The sequence below is a fragment of the Pseudorasbora parva genome, unplaced genomic scaffold (assembly GCF_024679245.1).
Source record: "Pseudorasbora parva isolate DD20220531a unplaced genomic scaffold, ASM2467924v1 scaffold_33, whole genome shotgun sequence".
NCBI classification, from domain to species: domain Eukaryota; kingdom Metazoa; phylum Chordata; class Actinopteri; order Cypriniformes; family Gobionidae; genus Pseudorasbora; species Pseudorasbora parva.
In genome coordinates, this window is record NW_027125104.1 from 78888 (window position 1) to 97555 (window position 18668).

Below are 18668 nucleotides of genomic sequence, written 5' to 3' on the forward strand. Positions count from 1 at the left end.
ACCCGAAAATTTCGCCAGCGCAACCTTCGAATCCGAGGCATGCGTCTCGCTCGGCTCGAGCCAAGGATTCCGATGATATAAGACACTTGGTTCTGCGGCGTGCGGTTTGGGAGCTACGAGCCATTTCGTACTTTCGGTGGCTGTAGCGCCACCGCCGGGCCCATCGGGGGGCCAGCCTTGGTGATGTTGTAGAGCGAGTGGCTAGTACCATCCCTCAAAGTTTCAGGTCTCTACGACGTACGGCCTTTGCCAACCCTCCCCCCCCTCACCGCTTCCCAGATGGGCGTCGCCTTTGCCGGCTCCCCTGCCGCTGCGTCATTGTGTCATCGCTTCTCGGCCTTTTGGCTAAGATCAAGTGTAGTATCTGTTCTTATCAGTTTAATATCTGATACGTCCCCTATCCGGGGACTGCATATTAAATTGATTTTTGGCACATGGAGCCGGAACCGGGGCTTGCTCCGTCCACTCCACGCATCGACCTGGTATTGCAGTGCCTCCAGGAACGGTGTGCTTCCCCTTTTTGGGGACTGCGAATTGTTGTGACTAATAGAAGAACCAACAACACCACTGGAATTTTGTCAGAGAATACAGAAATACGCAGGAAGCGCATACAGAATGACGATGAGGTGACCGTTGACGATGACCGTGCCACAGAGAAAGCAGCAAGCTGCGGTCATATGAGCATAGGGAAAAAAGAAGAACAAAAGCGTCGGTTGCCGGCCGGCTGACTCATCACCGTCACAGCACGTTTTTTGATGTCCCTCTTATTTGAGAGTCTTTACCAACGAGCTGATGAGTCGAATCAGGGGTTTGTGTTGGATGGATTAGGGACACCTGATTCAAATCAAGGTCAGGCACGCACGCACGCAGCAGTCAAGCAATGGAAGGTGCCCCGTCCTTCCTTTTCTTGGGGGAGGGGAAGGTCACCGTGTTTGAGGATGGCGAAGGGGGATAGGGCGCCTCTGCCTGGAGGCCAGGCTACTCATACTTACCTGGCAGGGGAGACACCATGATCAGGAAGGTGGTTCACCCAGGGCGAGGCTCGGCCATTGCACTCCGGTTGTGCTGACCCCTGCGAATTCCCCAAATGTGGGAATCTCGACTGCATAATTTATGGTAGTGGGGGACTGCGTTCGCGCTCTCCCCTGTACACACTGGTTAAAAGCAGATAGCGTGGAGGGAAAAAGCGTGCGGTTCTTGACGCTTGTGGCGCCGCCCACTGCCCCAAAGGGTGAAGTTGCACCAGTTTTGTTATGTTTCTGTCTCTTTCTGCTGTGTCAGCCAGTGACCCGGAGAGTTCAGAGAACTGAACTGCGTCTGTTTTCATCGAGGTTGTCGAAACCTGCGACCGGTTTGCCGAATGTGGTTTTTCCCACAAACTTTGATATTCAACGGACGAGTTGATTGACAGCAGTGGTCCCAAAGGCAAAGTTGTTCGGATGGAGGTTTTCTGTCGTATGGTACGACTGTCTCGTGCGCGTGCTGTGAAAAAGCACGCGACATACGTTCGCCTATAGCCGCTCTCATGTTGTTGCTTTTTCATTTTAAAGCGCCACTAGGTGGCCATTCACCGCGTCCTTTCTCGCCTGACCCCAGACTGAGCCCGTGCACGGGTGTACCGGCTTGGGTGAAATTGTCTCGTTCCGTCCAAGAGCTATAGCCGTTCTAGCAGACCCCGCCTCGCCCAGCCCGTAGGTTTCGGCCTGCCGCCGCCAAGCTGAATCGAAATTCCCACTTTTTTTCCGATCTGGACGGACAGTCAGACTCCAGAGAATCTTTCTGCACTGGTTTGGGCCAGATCGGGCAAAAGACCTAGGACTAGTGTGCAAAAGTAGGTTTTTCACAAAATCCCAAATACCCGAAAATTTCGCCAGCGCAACCTTCGAATCCGAGGCATGCGTCTCGCTCGGCTCGAGCCAAGGATTCCGATGATATAAGACACTTGGTTCTGCGGCGTGCGGTTTGGGAGCTACGAGCCATTTCGTACTTTCGGTGGCTGTAGCGCCACCGCCGGGCCCATCGGGGGGCCAGCCTTGGTGATGTTGTAGAGCGAGTGGCTAGTACCATCCCTCAAAGTTTCAGGTCTCTACGACGTACGGCCTTTGCCAACCCTCCCCCCCCTCACCGCTTCCCAGATGGGCGTCGCCTTTGCCGGCTCCCCTGCCGCTGCGTCATTGTGTCATCGCTTCTCGGCCTTTTGGCTAAGATCAAGTGTAGTATCTGTTCTTATCAGTTTAATATCTGATACGTCCCCTATCCGGGGACTGCATATTAAATTGATTTTTGGCACATGGAGCCGGAACCGGGGCTTGCTCCGTCCACTCCACGCATCGACCTGGTATTGCAGTGCCTCCAGGAACGGTGTGCTTCCCCTTTTTGGGGACTGCGAATTGTTGTGACTAATAGAAGAACCAACAACACCACTGGAATTTTGTCAGAGAATACAGAAATACGCAGGAAGCGCATACAGAATGACGATGAGGTGACCGTTGACGATGACCGTGCCACAGAGAAAGCAGCAAGCTGCGGTCATATGAGCATAGGGAAAAAAGAAGAACAAAAGCGTCGGTTGCCGGCCGGCTGACTCATCACCGTCACAGCACGTTTTTTGATGTCCCTCTTATTTGAGAGTCTTTACCAACGAGCTGATGAGTCGAATCAGGGGTTTGTGTTGGATGGATTAGGGACACCTGATTCAAATCAAGGTCAGGCACGCACGCACGCAGCAGTCAAGCAATGGAAGGTGCCCCGTCCTTCCTTTTCTTGGGGGAGGGGAAGGTCACCGTGTTTGAGGATGGCGAAGGGGGATAGGGCGCCTCTGCCTGGAGGCCAGGCTACTCATACTTACCTGGCAGGGGAGACACCATGATCAGGAAGGTGGTTCACCCAGGGCGAGGCTCGGCCATTGCACTCCGGTTGTGCTGACCCCTGCGAATTCCCCAAATGTGGGAATCTCGACTGCATAATTTATGGTAGTGGGGGACTGCGTTCGCGCTCTCCCCTGTACACACTGGTTAAAAGCAGATAGCGTGGAGGGAAAAAGCGTGCGGTTCTTGACGCTTGTGGCGCCGCCCACTGCCCCAAAGGGTGAAGTTGCACCAGTTTTGTTATGTTTCTGTCTCTTTCTGCTGTGTCAGCCAGTGACCCGGAGAGTTCAGAGAACTGAACTGCGTCTGTTTTCATCGAGGTTGTCGAAACCTGCGACCGGTTTGCCGAATGTGGTTTTTCCCACAAACTTTGATATTCAACGGACGAGTTGATTGACAGCAGTGGTCCCAAAGGCAAAGTTGTTCGGATGGAGGTTTTCTGTCGTATGGTACGACTGTCTCGTGCGCGTGCTGTGAAAAAGCACGCGACATACGTTCGCCTATAGCCGCTCTCATGTTGTTGCTTTTTCATTTTAAAGCGCCACTAGGTGGCCATTCACCGCGTCCTTTCTCGCCTGACCCCAGACTGAGCCCGTGCACGGGTGTACCGGCTTGGGTGAAATTGTCTCGTTCCGTCCAAGAGCTATAGCCGTTCTAGCAGACCCCGCCTCGCCCAGCCCGTAGGTTTCGGCCTGCCGCCGCCAAGCTGAATCGAAATTCCCACTTTTTTTCCGATCTGGACGGACAGTCAGACTCCAGAGAATCTTTCTGCACTGGTTTGGGCCAGATCGGGCAAAAGACCTAGGACTAGTGTGCAAAAGTAGGTTTTTCACAAAATCCCAAATACCCGAAAATTTCGCCAGCGCAACCTTCGAATCCGAGGCATGCGTCTCGCTCGGCTCGAGCCAAGGATTCCGATGATATAAGACACTTGGTTCTGCGGCGTGCGGTTTGGGAGCTACGAGCCATTTCGTACTTTCGGTGGCTGTAGCGCCACCGCCGGGCCCATCGGGGGGCCAGCCTTGGTGATGTTGTAGAGCGAGTGGCTAGTACCATCCCTCAAAGTTTCAGGTCTCTACGACGTACGGCCTTTGCCAACCCTCCCCCCCCTCACCGCTTCCCAGATGGGCGTCGCCTTTGCCGGCTCCCCTGCCGCTGCGTCATTGTGTCATCGCTTCTCGGCCTTTTGGCTAAGATCAAGTGTAGTATCTGTTCTTATCAGTTTAATATCTGATACGTCCCCTATCCGGGGACTGCATATTAAATTGATTTTTGGCACATGGAGCCGGAACCGGGGCTTGCTCCGTCCACTCCACGCATCGACCTGGTATTGCAGTGCCTCCAGGAACGGTGTGCTTCCCCTTTTTGGGGACTGCGAATTGTTGTGACTAATAGAAGAACCAACAACACCACTGGAATTTTGTCAGAGAATACAGAAATACGCAGGAAGCGCATACAGAATGACGATGAGGTGACCGTTGACGATGACCGTGCCACAGAGAAAGCAGCAAGCTGCGGTCATATGAGCATAGGGAAAAAAGAAGAACAAAAGCGTCGGTTGCCGGCCGGCTGACTCATCACCGTCACAGCACGTTTTTTGATGTCCCTCTTATTTGAGAGTCTTTACCAACGAGCTGATGAGTCGAATCAGGGGTTTGTGTTGGATGGATTAGGGACACCTGATTCAAATCAAGGTCAGGCACGCACGCACGCAGCAGTCAAGCAATGGAAGGTGCCCCGTCCTTCCTTTTCTTGGGGGAGGGGAAGGTCACCGTGTTTGAGGATGGCGAAGGGGGATAGGGTGCCTCTGCCTGGAGGCCAGGCTACTCATACTTACCTGGCAGGGGAGACACCATGATCAGGAAGGTGGTTCACCCAGGGCGAGGCTCGGCCATTGCACTCCGGTTGTGCTGACCCCTGCGAATTCCCCAAATGTGGGAATCTCGACTGCATAATTTATGGTCGTGGGGGACTGCGTTCGCGCTCTCCCCTGTACACACTGGTTAAAAGCAGATAGCGTGGAGGGAAAAAGCGTGCGGTTCTTGACGCTTGTGGCGCCGCCCACTGCCCCAAAGGGTGAAGTTGCACCAGTTTTGTTATGTTTCTGTCTCTTTCTGCTGTGTCAGCCAGTGACCCGGAGAGTTCAGAGAACTGAACTGCGTCTGTTTTCATCGAGGTTGTCGAAACCTGCGACCGGTTTGCCGAATGTGGTTTTTCCCACAAACTTTGATATTCAACGGACGAGTTGATTGACAGCAGTGGTCCCAAAGGCAAAGTTGTTCGGATGGAGGTTTTCTGTCGTATGGTACGACTGTCTCGTGCGCGTGCTGTGAAAAAGCACGCGACATACGTTCGCCTATAGCCGCTCTCATGTTGTTGCTTTTTCATTTTAAAGCGCCACTAGGTGGCCATTCACCGCGTCCTTTCTCGCCTGACCCCAGACTGAGCCCGTGCACGGGTGTACCGGCTTGGGTGAAATTGTCTCGTTCCGTCCAAGAGCTATAGCCGTTCTAGCAGACCCCGCCTCGCCCAGCCCGTAGGTTTCGGCCTGCCGCCGCCAAGCTGAATCGAAATTCCCACTTTTTTTCCGATCTGGACGGACAGTCAGACTCCAGAGAATCTTTCTGCACTGGTTTGGGCCAGATCGGGCAAAAGACCTAGGACTAGTGTGCAAAAGTAGGTTTTTCACAAAATCCCAAATACCCGAAAATTTCGCCAGCGCAACCTTCGAATCCGAGGCATGCGTCTCGCTCGGCTCGAGCCAAGGATTCCGATGATATAAGACACTTGGTTCTGCGGCGTGCGGTTTGGGAGCTACGAGCCATTTCGTACTTTCGGTGGCTGTAGCGCCACCGCCGGGCCCATCGGGGGGCCAGCCTTGGTGATGTTGTAGAGCGAGTGGCTAGTACCATCCCTCAAAGTTTCAGGTCTCTACGACGTACGGCCTTTGCCAACCCTCCCCCCCCTCACCGCTTCCCAGATGGGCGTCGCCTTTGCCGGCTCCCCTGCCGCTGCGTCATTGTGTCATCGCTTCTCGGCCTTTTGGCTAAGATCAAGTCGTGATTTCTTTGATCTTTTGAGAAGTTATGATGGCTGGTGTAGCTGGGTACTCAGTTCCAAGGGCGGGACTGAGAAATACTCTACGTTTCCAAATGAAGACGCCGGGGGTGGAGATGATGGAAAGAGATGTGTTTGCACGGGTAGTTCTTCTGGACAAGCTGAAGTTGAAAGTGGAAGAGGTGTACTGTCTACAGACCAACAGACAAGAGAAGTGTTTTGACCTAACTTTGAACACGGTGGAATTATACAAAGAGGTGTTGGAAAAGTTTGGGAAGTGTGACAAGGTGGGCTTGATGGGGAAATTCGAGGTGATAAGTCTGGACAGACCTAACTTCAGGGTCATCACTCTTCATATGTTTAACCCATACGTCACAGATGAAGCGTTGGTGGCTTTTTTGGGAAAATATGCTGAAGTTCTCACACCTGCAAGATACATAAAGGACAATGTGGGGTTATGGACTGGGAAAAGGCAGTTCCAAGTTCTCCTAAAATCGGATGAGGATGGGTTTGAGGGGGTCATGCACCCTCCTGCTTTTTTCAACATAGGAGCGGACAAGGGATATCTTTTCTATTCAAGACAGCCTCCTTTTTGTAGAAGGTGCAGACGGTATGGCCATAGTGATGGCAGGTGTGGAGAAGAAAGATGTTGGCGGTGTTCTAAGATGGGACACACAGCAAAAGAGTGCAGTATTCCTAAGTCATGTCACAGCTGTGGCTCATTAGGACATTTGATGAAGGAATGTAAGGAAGGGCGCAAGCTGAATCGAGGAGGAAGGAGAGTGGAGGAAACAGTGGCAGAGGAGAAGAACGGGGAGGAGGTCCAACAGGAGACAATGGAGCAAGAAATAAAAGAGAAGGTGGTGTTTGAGGTGGTAAAGGAGGGAGGAAGCGAGGCAGAAGCAGAGAAAGTGGAAGATGTGATGGATGCTTTCTTAGAAGCGTTAAATGGGGAACAGTTTAAGGTCACCGAGTTGTACACAGGGGATGTGGAAGATGAGATGGAAGTGGAGAGACAAAGTGACCCGGATGGATCAAGAGGGGATGGAAGTCAGCGGATCAGGAAAGCCGAGAAGGAAAAGGCGAGACCAGGCAAGAGGGTGAGAGCCGAGACGAGGCAGAGTTTGAGTTGTTCTGAGGATTCACTATCTACCGACAGTCAAGAGGGGCTCGAGATGGACAATGCTAGACCCTTATTTCAGTTGTCACAGGGAAAGGGTGGTAGTGACAATGAAGAACCGAAGGATGATGGGGTTGGTCTCAGTGTGTCGCCCATATGCTGGTCAGATCTGGTGGGGACTGAGACTGGGACCACAGGACCACTGGGACCACTGGAGGATCGAGGGATGGAAGGGACATTAAGGACTGAATAAGTGGTGAGCAATGACGAATTGACTGTGGGGTCTATAAATGTAAGAGGTTTAAGAGACAATGTGAAGCGAAGAGCGGTTTTTTCTTTTTTGGAAAATTGCAGATGTGATATTCTTTTTTTGCAGGAGGTTCATTTGAAAAGTTCACAAGATGCAAGGAAATTTACAGAAGAATGGGGGAGGGGAGGAGCAGTATGGAGTGTGGGAGGGGTTTATTCCTCAGGAGTGGGGATCTTGTTTCGGGGTAAAGAGTTGGAAGTCAGAAGTTATTTTACGGTTTCACAAGGGAGAGTGATTGGGGCTGATGTAAGGTGGAGAGGGGGGGAATATAGATTACTCTCAGTTTATGCTCCACAAACAGTGGAAGAGAGGAAAGATATTTTTGAAATGTTGTTAACAGTCTGTGCAACAAATAAACAGATTATAATGGGAGGGGATTTTAATTTGCAGTTAGGAGACAAAGGGGATAGTAGTTTGATGGTGTTAGAAGGGGTTTTGCAGGGGCATGGGTTGGTGGATGGGGGGCAGGGAGTGAATCCAAAAGTTTGTATGTCAACGTGGAGGAACTCGAGGGGGGTGGAAAAGAGGCTAGATTATGTGTTTTTTTCAAAAGGTTTGGTTTTGGAAGGAGGGGGAGTGAAGCCTGTGTTTTTTTCTGATCATGATTTGGTTTGGTTTGTAGTTAAGGGGCAAAATGTGAAGTTTGGTAAAGGGTACTGGAGAATGAATATAGAGATTTTGAGGGAAAGGCAGTTCTGTGAAGAGTATGTATGTTTTTTCAAGGGGTTAGAGGGGTTAAAGGTCATGTATGATGATGTGGTGGGGTGGTGGGAAATGGTTAAAAATCGTTCAAAGGAGTGGATTGTTAAGTACTGTAAGAGAAGAATGAGCAATTTTAGGAGGCAAGCAGGGAAGTTGCAGAGAGATTTAGAGTTGATATTTGAAGAGTATAATGTTGGGGGCACTTTTGACTGGGATAGGGTTAACTTGCTGAAGAGACAGATAAAGGGTTTGTATGAAGATCAAGCTAAACGGTTTTTGTTGAAAAGGAGACATGAGACAAGGGAGAATGGGGAGGCGTGTAATGCTGGGTTTTTTAGGTCAGTAAGGGATCAAAAAGAGAAGCAAATAATTGTTGAGTTAAAGGATAAGGAAGGGGAGATTCTGGGGAAAACCGAAGAGATAACTGAATATGTGGGTCAGTATTTTCAACAATTTTTCAGTAAAAGAGAGATAGTAAAGGAGAAAAGTGATTTTTTTGTTAATTTCCTGTCTAGCGTAGTCCCTGATGAGGTTGGGGCTGAGTTAAATTCTCCAATAACATTGGAAGAGGTGGAAGGAGCATTGAGAAGGATGAGTAAAGGTAAGGTGCCAGGGATTGATGGCCTACCAGTTGAATTTTATGTTAGGTTTTTCAATATTTTAGGTCCTCATTTGATGGAGGTGGTGCGGGAAGTGTTAGAAAATAAAAGTATGAGTGGTTCAATGGCAACTGGAGTGATAACTCTTCTATATAAAAAAGGCGAAAGGTCGGACATAACAAATTATAGGCCGCTCACAATGCTTACAGTGGACTATAAGATTATAGCAAAGGTGTTGGCAGACAGATTGAGGAAAGCCCTTCCCCATGTGGTGCATGTTGATCAAACATGTGGAGTTGAGGGTCGCAGCATTAAGTGGAATCTTCAGCTGATCAGGGATGTTATAGCATGGGTGGAGGATAGGGAGTTACCATTGATGGTGGTTAGCTTAGATCAGGCTAAAGCCTTTGATAGGGTGAATAGATGGTTTCTGTTTAAGGTAATGGAGAGGATGGGTTTGGGTGAGGGATATATAGGGTGGATTAGAACGCTGTATACTGGGGCTAGGTGTTTGGTGCAGGTGAACGGGGCATTAGGACAGAGCTTTGATGTGTGGGAGGGAGTGAGACAGGGGTGTCCTCTCTCTCCTTTACTTTTTGTTCTCTATATGGAGCCATTGGCTCAGGCGATAAGGCGAGATGGCAGAATAAAAGGTCTGCGGGTACCAGGAGGTAAGGGGGCGGTAGTGAAACTATCGCAGTACGCAGATGATACTACACTACTGTTGGATTCAGACAAGTGTCTTGAGAGGGCATTGCATTTGTTTGAGGAGTTTTCCTTAGCATCTGGGGCTAGTCTAAATATTTCAAAATCAGCTGTTAAGTTTTTTGGGAAGTTTAGGCAAAGACGGAATGGAATTGGGGGGTTGCAGGTGTGTGAGGGGCCTTTAAAAATTTTGGGTATAAGATTTCAGAATGAAGGCTCAGCTACTCTGAATTGGGAAGAGCGCATTGTTTCGGTGCAGAAGAGGCTAGCAAGGTGGAAAGGGCGAAGATTGACATTGTGGGGGAAAGTTTTGGTACTGAAGATAGAGGTGTTGTCAGTGTTTCAGTACTTGGCTGTCATTTATCCTTTGCCGGCTAGTATGAGGAAGTCAGTAATAAGGTTAATATTTACGTTTGTCTGGGGAGGAAGATATGAATATGTAAAAAGAACTGAAATGTTTAATTCGATTAAGGAAGGAGGGCGGGATGTACCTCATGTTCCTTTAAAGCTTGATTGTTTTTTTGTGTCTTCAATCTTGGCCCAGTTAGCGGGGACTGCTGAGCATCCGTCTTGGTTTTTTCTTAGGTTATTTTTTTCTTATCAAGCAAGGCACGTGATGAGGTGGTCCAATGAGGGTCCAAGGTCGGAAACGCAGCCGTGGCATTATAGGCATGCAGTTAAATGGATGAGTAAATATCCTGAGAGTAAGGAGATAACAGTGTGTTTGGACCAGAGGATGTTGTATGGAAAGGTAAGGGAGAGGGTGTCTAGTGTAGTTCGGGTGGGGGTCTCAAGGGAGGTGTGGTTGAATATTCAACCCAAAAATCTTGATAATGACTTAAAAGATCTTAATTGGTTGTGTTTTTTGAGGCGTTTGCCCGTAAAAGAGATCATGTATAGGCACGGTATAGCAAAAGATGGAAAGTGCCCAAGGGAGGGGTGTTGGGAAGAAGAGACAATAAAACATACTTTTTGGGAGTGTGGGTTTGCACAGAGGGTGTGGGGGAGGGGAAAGAGGGTGTTAGGGGTGATCTCAGGAAATTTTAAGGTGTCGGGGGAGAATGTAATCGGTGGAATAAGAAGTAAGAAGGGGGAAGGGAAAGTGGCTTATATGCTGTGGTTAATAATAAGTTTGGTCAAAAAAGGACTTTGGGAGGAAAGACAGGGAATATGTAGGGGGAAAGGGAAAAGGTCAGAAGAAGGGGTAATACGGGGAGTGGAGTATGAAGTAAGGGCAAGGATTAGGTGGGATATACAAAGATGGGGGAAACATGCAGCTAAAGAGAGGTGGAAAGGGTTGTTTGGGTTATATGATGACGAATGGAAAGAGAATGAGATGAGATAATATGTGTATGTAATTTTGAGTTGTATGTGAATAAAAAAAAAAAAAAAAAAAAAAAAAAAAAAAAAAAATCTGTTCTTATCAGTTTAATATCTGATACGTCCCCTATCCGGGGACTGCATATTAAATTGATTTTTGGCACATGGAGCCGGAACCGGGGCTTGCTCCGTCCACTCCACGCATCGACCTGGTATTGCAGTGCCTCCAGGAACGGTGTGCTTCCCCTTTTTGGGGACTGCGAATTGTTGTGACTAATAGAAGAACCAACAACACCACTGGAATTTTGTCAGAGAATACAGAAATACGCAGGAAGCGCATACAGAATGACGATGAGGTGACCGTTGACGATGACCGTGCCACAGAGAAAGCAGCAAGCTGCGGTCATATGAGCATAGGGAAAAAAGAAGAACAAAAGCGTCGGTTGCCGGCCGGCTGACTCATCACCGTCACAGCACGTTTTTTGATGTCCCTCTTATTTGAGAGTCTTTACCAACGAGCTGATGAGTCGAATCAGGGGTTTGTGTTGGATGGATTAGGGACACCTGATTCAAATCAAGGTCAGGCACGCACGCACGCAGCAGTCAAGCAATGGAAGGTGCCCCGTCCTTCCTTTTCTTGGGGGAGGGGAAGGTCACCGTGTTTGAGGATGGCGAAGGGGGATAGGGCGCCTCTGCCTGGAGGCCAGGCAACTCATACTTACCTGGCAGGGGAGACACCATGATCAGGAAGGTGGTTCACCCAGGGCGAGGCTCGGCCATTGCACTCCGGTTGTGCTGACCCCTGCGAATTCCCCAAATGTGGGAATCTCGACTGCATAATTTATGGTAGTGGGGGACTGCGTTCGCGCTCTCCCCTGTACACACTGGTTAAAAGCAGATAGCGTGGAGGGAAAAAGCGTGCGGTTCTTGACGCTTGTGGCGCCGCCCACTGCCCCAAAGGGTGAAGTTGCACCAGTTTTGTTATGTTTCTGTCTCTTTCTGCTGTGTCAGCCAGTGACCCGGAGAGTTCAGAGAACTGAACTGCGTCTGTTTTCATCGAGGTTGTCGAAACCTGCGACCGGTTTGCCGAATGTGGTTTTTCCCACAAACTTTGATATTCAACGGACGAGTTGATTGACAGCAGTGGTCCCAAAGGCAAAGTTGTTCGGATGGAGGTTTTCTGTCGTATGGCACGACTGTCTCGTGCGCGTGCTGTGAAAAAGCACGCGACATACGTTCGCCTATAGCCGCTCTCATGTTGTTGCTTTTTCATTTTAAAGCGCCACTAGGTGGCCATTCACCGCGTCCTTTCTCGCCTGACCCCAGACTGAGCCCGTGCACGGGTGTACCGGCTTGGGTGAAATTGTCTCGTTCCGTCCAAGAGCTATAGCCGTTCTAGCAGACCCCGCCTCGCCCAGCCCGTAGGTTTCGGCCTGCCGCCGCCAAGCTGAATCGAAATTCCCACTTTTTTTCCGATCTGGACGGACAGTCAGACTCCAGAGAATCTTTCTGCACTGGTTTGGGCCAGATCGGGCAAAAGACCTAGGACTAGTGTGCAAAAGTAGGTTTTTCACAAAATCCCAAATACCCGAAAATTTCGCCAGCGCAACCTTCGAATCCGAGGCATGCGTCTCGCTCGGCTCGAGCCAAGGATTCCGATGATATAAGACACTTGGTTCTGCGGCGTGCGGTTTGGGAGCTACGAGCCATTTCGTACTTTCGGTGGCTGTAGCGCCACCGCCGGGCCCATCGGGGGGCCAGCCTTGGTGATGTTGTAGAGCGAGTGGCTAGTACCATCCCTCAAAGTTTCAGGTCTCTACGACGTACGGCCTTTGCCAACCCTCCCCCCCCTCACCGCTTCCCAGATGGGCGTCGCCTTTGCCGGCTCCCCTGCCGCTGCGTCATTGTGTCATCGCTTCTCGGCCTTTTGGCTAAGATCAAGTGTAGTATCTGTTCTTATCAGTTTAATATCTGATACGTCCCCTATCCGGGGACTGCATATTAAATTGATTTTTGGCACATGGAGCCGGAACCGGGGCTTGCTCCGTCCACTCCACGCATCGACCTGGTATTGCAGTGCCTCCAGGAACGGTGTGCTTCCCCTTTTTGGGGACTGCGAATTGTTGTGACTAATAGAAGAACCAACAACACCACTGGAATTTTGTCAGAGAATACAGAAATACGCAGGAAGCGCATACAGAATGACGATGAGGTGACCGTTGACGATGACCGTGCCACAGAGAAAGCAGCAAGCTGCGGTCATATGAGCATAGGGAAAAAAGAAGAACAAAAGCGTCGGTTGCCGGCCGGCTGACTCATCACCGTCACAGCACGTTTTTTGATGTCCCTCTTATTTGAGAGTCTTTACCAACGAGCTGATGAGTCGAATCAGGGGTTTGTGTTGGATGGATTAGGGACACCTGATTCAAATCAAGGTCAGGCACGCACGCACGCAGCAGTCAAGCAATGGAAGGTGCCCCGTCCTTCCTTTTCTTGGGGGAGGGGAAGGTCACCGTGTTTGAGGATGGCGAAGGGGGATAGGGCGCCTCTGCCTGGAGGCCAGGCAACTCATACTTACCTGGCAGGGGAGACACCATGATCAGGAAGGTGGTTCACCCAGGGCGAGGCTCGGCCATTGCACTCCGGTTGTGCTGACCCCTGCGAATTCCCCAAATGTGGGAATCTCGACTGCATAATTTATGGTAGTGGGGGACTGCGTTCGCGCTCTCCCCTGTACACACTGGTTAAAAGCAGATAGCGTGGAGGGAAAAAGCGTGCGGTTCTTGACGCTTGTGGCGCCGCCCACTGCCCCAAAGGGTGAAGTTGCACCAGTTTTGTTATGTTTCTGTCTCTTTCTGCTGTGTCAGCCAGTGACCCGGAGAGTTCAGAGAACTGAACTGCGTCTGTTTTCATCGAGGTTGTCGAAACCTGCGACCGGTTTGCCGAATGTGGTTTTTCCCACAAACTTTGATATTCAACGGACGAGTTGATTGACAGCAGTGGTCCCAAAGGCAAAGTTGTTCGGATGGAGGTTTTCTGTCGTATGGCACGACTGTCTCGTGCGCGTGCTGTGAAAAAGCACGCGACATACGTTCGCCTATAGCCGCTCTCATGTTGTTGCTTTTTCATTTTAAAGCGCCACTAGGTGGCCATTCACCGCGTCCTTTCTCGCCTGACCCCAGACTGAGCCCGTGCACGGGTGTACCGGCTTGGGTGAAATTGTCTCGTTCCGTCCAAGAGCTATAGCCGTTCTAGCAGACCCCGCCTCGCCCAGCCCGTAGGTTTCGGCCTGCCGCCGCCAAGCTGAATCGAAATTCCCACTTTTTTTCCGATCTGGACGGACAGTCAGACTCCAGAGAATCTTTCTGCACTGGTTTGGGCCAGATCGGGCAAAAGACCTAGGACTAGTGTGCAAAAGTAGGTTTTTCACAAAATCCCAAATACCCGAAAATTTCGCCAGCGCAACCTTCGAATCCGAGGCATGCGTCTCGCTCGGCTCGAGCCAAGGATTCCGATGATATAAGACACTTGGTTCTGCGGCGTGCGGTTTGGGAGCTACGAGCCATTTCGTACTTTCGGTGGCTGTAGCGCCACCGCCGGGCCCATCGGGGGGCCAGCCTTGGTGATGTTGTAGAGCGAGTGGCTAGTACCATCCCTCAAAGTTTCAGGTCTCTACGACGTACGGCCTTTGCCAACCCTCCCCCCCCTCACCGCTTCCCAGATGGGCGTCGCCTTTGCCGGCTCCCCTGCCGCTGCGTCATTGTGTCATCGCTTCTCGGCCTTTTGGCTAAGATCAAGTGTAGTATCTGTTCTTATCAGTTTAATATCTGATACGTCCCCTATCCGGGGACTGCATATTAAATTGATTTTTGGCACATGGAGCCGGAACCGGGGCTTGCTCCGTCCACTCCACGCATCGACCTGGTATTGCAGTGCCTCCAGGAACGGTGTGCTTCCCCTTTTTGGGGACTGCGAATTGTTGTGACTAATAGAAGAACCAACAACACCACTGGAATTTTGTCAGAGAATACAGAAATACGCAGGAAGCGCATACAGAATGACGATGAGGTGACCGTTGACGATGACCGTGCCACAGAGAAAGCAGCAAGCTGCGGTCATATGAGCATAGGGAAAAAAGAAGAACAAAAGCGTCGGTTGCCGGCCGGCTGACTCATCACCGTCACAGCACGTTTTTTGATGTCCCTCTTATTTGAGAGTCTTTACCAACGAGCTGATGAGTCGAATCAGGGGTTTGTGTTGGATGGATTAGGGACACCTGATTCAAATCAAGGTCAGGCACGCACGCACGCAGCAGTCAAGCAATGGAAGGTGCCCCGTCCTTCCTTTTCTTGGGGGAGGGGAAGGTCACCGTGTTTGAGGATGGCGAAGGGGGATAGGGCGCCTCTGCCTGGAGGCCAGGCAACTCATACTTACCTGGCAGGGGAGACACCATGATCAGGAAGGTGGTTCACCCAGGGCGAGGCTCGGCCATTGCACTCCGGTTGTGCTGACCCCTGCGAATTCCCCAAATGTGGGAATCTCGACTGCATAATTTATGGTAGTGGGGGACTGCGTTCGCGCTCTCCCCTGTACACACTGGTTAAAAGCAGATAGCGTGGAGGGAAAAAGCGTGCGGTTCTTGACGCTTGTGGTGCCGCCCACTGCCCCAAAGGGTGAAGTTGCACCAGTTTTGTTATGTTTCTGTCTCTTTCTGCTGTGTCAGCCAGTGACCCGGAGAGTTCAGAGAACTGAACTGCGTCTGTTTTCATCGAGGTTGTCGAAACCTGCGACCGGTTTGCCGAATGTGGTTTTTCCCACAAACTTTGATATTCAACGGACGAGTTGATTGACAGCAGTGGTCCCAAAGGCAAAGTTGTTCGGATGGAGGTTTTCTGTCGTATGGTACGACTGTCTCGTGCGCGTGCTGTGAAAAAGCACGCGACATACGTTCGCCTATAGCCGCTCTCATGTTGTTGCTTTTTCATTTTAAAGCGCCACTAGGTGGCCATTCACCGCGTCCTTTCTCGCCTGACCCCAGACTGAGCCCGTGCACGGGTGTACCGGCTTGGGTGAAATTGTCTCGTTCCGTCCAAGAGCTATAGCCGTTCTAGCAGACCCCGCCTCGCCCAGCCCGTAGGTTTCGGCCTGCCGCCGCCAAGCTGAATCGAAATTCCCACTTTTTTTCCGATCTGGACGGACAGTCAGACTCCAGAGAATCTTTCTGCACTGGTTTGGGCCAGATCGGGCAAAAGACCTAGGACTAGTGTGCAAAAGTAGGTTTTTCACAAAATCCCAAATACCCGAAAATTTCGCCAGCGCAACCTTCGAATCCGAGGCATGCGTCTCGCTCGGCTCGAGCCAAGGATTCCGATGATATAAGACACTTGGTTCTGCGGCGTGCGGTTTGGGAGCTACGAGCCATTTCGTACTTTCGGTGGCTGTAGCGCCACCGCCGGGCCCATCGGGGGGCCAGCCTTGGTGATGTTGTAGAGCGAGTGGCTAGTACCATCCCTCAAAGTTTCAGGTCTCTACGACGTACGGCCTTTGCCAACCCTCCCCCCCCTCCCCGCTTCCCAGATGGGCGTCGCCTTTGCCGGCTCCCCTGCCGCTGCGTCATTGTGTCATCGCTTCTCGGCCTTTTGGCTAAGATCAAGTGTAGTATCTGTTCTTATCAGTTTAATATCTGATACGTCCCCTATCCGGGGACTGCATATTAAATTGATTTTTGGCACATGGAGCCGGAACCGGGGCTTGCTCCGTCCACTCCACGCATCGACCTGGTATTGCAGTGCCTCCAGGAACGGTGTGCTTCCCCTTTTTGGGGACTGCGAATTGTTGTGACTAATAGAAGAACCAACAACACCACTGGAATTTTGTCAGAGAATACAGAAATACGCAGGAAGCGCATACAGAATGACGATGAGGTGACCGTTGACGATGACCGTGCCACAGAGAAAGCAGCAAGCTGCGGTCATATGAGCATAGGGAAAAAAGAAGAACAAAAGCGTCGGTTGCCGGCCGGCTGACTCATCACCGTCACAGCACGTTTTTTGATGTCCCTCTTATTTGAGAGTCTTTACCAACGAGCTGATGAGTCGAATCAGGGGTTTGTGTTGGATGGATTAGGGACACCTGATTCAAATCAAGGTCAGGCACGCACGCACGCAGCAGTCAAGCAATGGAAGGTGCCCCGTCCTTCCTTTTCTTGGGGGAGGGGAAGGTCACCGTGTTTGAGGATGGCGAAGGGGGATAGGGCGCCTCTGCCTGGAGGCCAGGCAACTCATACTTACCTGGCAGGGGAGACACCATGATCAGGAAGGTGGTTCACCCAGGGCGAGGCTCGGCCATTGCACTCCGGTTGTGCTGACCCCTGCGAATTCCCCAAATGTGGGAATCTCGACTGCATAATTTATGGTAGTGGGGGACTGCGTTCGCGCTCTCCCCTGTACACACTGGTTAAAAGCAGATAGCGTGGAGGGAAAAAGCGTGCGGTTCTTGACGCTTGTGGCGCCGCCCACTGCCCCAAAGGGTGAAGTTGCACCAGTTTTGTTATGTTTCTGTCTCTTTCTGCTGTGTCAGCCAGTGACCCGGAGAGTTCAGAGAACTGAACTGCGTCTGTTTTCATCGAGGTTGTCGAAACCTGCGACCGGTTTGCCGAATGTGGTTTTTCCCACAAACTTTGATATTCAACGGACGAGTTGATTGACAGCAGTGGTCCCAAAGGCAAAGTTGTTCGGATGGAGGTTTTCTGTCGTATGGTACGACTGTCTCGTGCGCGTGCTGTGAAAAAGCACGCGACATACGTTCGCCTATAGCCGCTCTCATGTTGTTGCTTTTTCATTTTAAAGCGCCACTAGGTGGCCATTCACCGCGTCCTTTCTCGCCTGACCCCAGACTGAGCCCGTGCACGGGTGTACCGGCTTGGGTGAAATTGTCTCGTTCCGTCCAAGAGCTATAGCCGTTCTAGCAGACCCCGCCTCGCCCAGCCCGTAGGTTTCGGCCTGCCGCCGCCAAGCTGAATCGAAATTCCCACTTTTTTTCCGATCTGGACGGACAGTCAGACTCCAGAGAATCTTTCTGCACTGGTTTGGGCCAGATCGGGCAAAAGACCTAGGACTAGTGTGCAAAAGTAGGTTTTTCACAAAATCCCAAATACCCGAAAATTTCGCCAGCGCAACCTTCGAATCCGAGGCATGCGTCTCGCTCGGCTCGAGCCAAGGATTCCGATGATATAAGACACTTGGTTCTGCGGCGTGCGGTTTGGGAGCTACGAGCCATTTCGTACTTTCGGTGGCTGTAGCGCCACCGCCGGGCCCATCGGGGGGCCAGCCTTGGTGATGTTGTAGAGCGAGTGGCTAGTACCATCCCTCAAAGTTTCAGGTCTCTACGACGTACGGCCTTTGCCAACCCTCCCCCCCCTCCCCGCTTCCCAGATGGGCGTCGCCTTTGCCGGCTCCCCTGCCGCTGCGTCATTGTGTCATCGCTTCTCGGCCTTTTGGCTAAGATCAAGTGTAGTATCTGTTCTTATCAGTTTAATATCTGATACGTCCCCTATCCGGGGACTGCATATTAAATTGATTTTTGGCACATGGAGCCGGAACCGGGGCTTGCTCCGTCCACTCCACGCATCGACCTGGTATTGCAGTGCCTCCAGGAACGGTGTGCTTCCCCTTTTTGGGGACTGCGAATTGTTGTGACTAATAGAAGAACCAACAACACCACTGGAATTTTGTCAGAGAATACAGAAATACGCAGGAAGCGCATACAGAATGACGATGAGGTGACCGTTGACGATGACCGTGCCACAGAGAAAGCAGCAAGCTGCGGTCATATGAGCATAGGGAAAAAAGAAGAACAAAAGCGTCGGTTGCCGGCCGGCTGACTCATCACCGTCACAGCACGTTTTTTGATGTCCCTCTTATTTGAGAGTCTTTACCAACGAGCTGATGAGTCGAATCAGGGGTTTGTGTTGGATGGATTAGGGACAC

At 51.0% G+C, this 18668-nt stretch overlaps 14 non-coding genes and 1 pseudogene across 14 annotated transcripts; all 15 read left to right on the top strand.

Moving 5' to 3' along the window:
• Nucleotides 1-325: 325 nt before the first annotated feature.
• Nucleotides 326-516, top strand: LOC137067402 (U2 spliceosomal RNA). The gene has a single exon (XR_010903194.1). It is a non-coding gene; the product is annotated as a U2 spliceosomal RNA (small nuclear RNA).
• A 468-nt stretch (nt 517-984) lies between these two features.
• LOC137067273 (U1 spliceosomal RNA) lies at nt 985-1148 on the top strand. Its single transcript, XR_010903079.1, has one exon. It is a non-coding gene; the product is annotated as a U1 spliceosomal RNA (small nuclear RNA).
• A 1033-nt stretch (nt 1149-2181) lies between these two features.
• On the top strand, nt 2182-2372 carry LOC137067403 (U2 spliceosomal RNA). The gene has a single exon (XR_010903195.1). It is a non-coding gene; the product is annotated as a U2 spliceosomal RNA (small nuclear RNA).
• A 468-nt stretch (nt 2373-2840) lies between these two features.
• LOC137067285 (U1 spliceosomal RNA) lies at nt 2841-3004 on the top strand. Its single transcript, XR_010903090.1, has one exon. It is a non-coding gene; the product is annotated as a U1 spliceosomal RNA (small nuclear RNA).
• A 1033-nt stretch (nt 3005-4037) lies between these two features.
• Nucleotides 4038-4228, top strand: LOC137067404 (U2 spliceosomal RNA). The gene has a single exon (XR_010903196.1). It is a non-coding gene; the product is annotated as a U2 spliceosomal RNA (small nuclear RNA).
• Nucleotides 4229-4696: 468 nt separating this feature from the next.
• LOC137067327 (U1 spliceosomal RNA) lies at nt 4697-4860 on the top strand. The gene has a single exon (XR_010903128.1). It is a non-coding gene; the product is annotated as a U1 spliceosomal RNA (small nuclear RNA).
• A 5852-nt stretch (nt 4861-10712) lies between these two features.
• Nucleotides 10713-10926, top strand: LOC137066920 (U2 spliceosomal RNA; annotated as a pseudogene).
• Nucleotides 10927-11394: 468 nt separating this feature from the next.
• Nucleotides 11395-11558, top strand: LOC137067297 (U1 spliceosomal RNA). Its single transcript, XR_010903101.1, has one exon. It is a non-coding gene; the product is annotated as a U1 spliceosomal RNA (small nuclear RNA).
• Nucleotides 11559-12591: 1033 nt separating this feature from the next.
• Nucleotides 12592-12782, top strand: LOC137067405 (U2 spliceosomal RNA). The gene has a single exon (XR_010903197.1). It is a non-coding gene; the product is annotated as a U2 spliceosomal RNA (small nuclear RNA).
• A 468-nt stretch (nt 12783-13250) lies between these two features.
• LOC137067310 (U1 spliceosomal RNA) lies at nt 13251-13414 on the top strand. The gene has a single exon (XR_010903112.1). It is a non-coding gene; the product is annotated as a U1 spliceosomal RNA (small nuclear RNA).
• A 1033-nt stretch (nt 13415-14447) lies between these two features.
• Nucleotides 14448-14638, top strand: LOC137067406 (U2 spliceosomal RNA). The gene has a single exon (XR_010903198.1). It is a non-coding gene; the product is annotated as a U2 spliceosomal RNA (small nuclear RNA).
• Nucleotides 14639-15106: 468 nt separating this feature from the next.
• Nucleotides 15107-15270, top strand: LOC137067322 (U1 spliceosomal RNA). The gene has a single exon (XR_010903123.1). It is a non-coding gene; the product is annotated as a U1 spliceosomal RNA (small nuclear RNA).
• A 1033-nt stretch (nt 15271-16303) lies between these two features.
• Nucleotides 16304-16494, top strand: LOC137067409 (U2 spliceosomal RNA). The gene has a single exon (XR_010903200.1). It is a non-coding gene; the product is annotated as a U2 spliceosomal RNA (small nuclear RNA).
• A 468-nt stretch (nt 16495-16962) lies between these two features.
• On the top strand, nt 16963-17126 carry LOC137067334 (U1 spliceosomal RNA). The gene has a single exon (XR_010903134.1). It is a non-coding gene; the product is annotated as a U1 spliceosomal RNA (small nuclear RNA).
• A 1033-nt stretch (nt 17127-18159) lies between these two features.
• On the top strand, nt 18160-18350 carry LOC137067410 (U2 spliceosomal RNA). Its single transcript, XR_010903201.1, has one exon. It is a non-coding gene; the product is annotated as a U2 spliceosomal RNA (small nuclear RNA).
• Nucleotides 18351-18668: the final 318 nt, after the last annotated feature.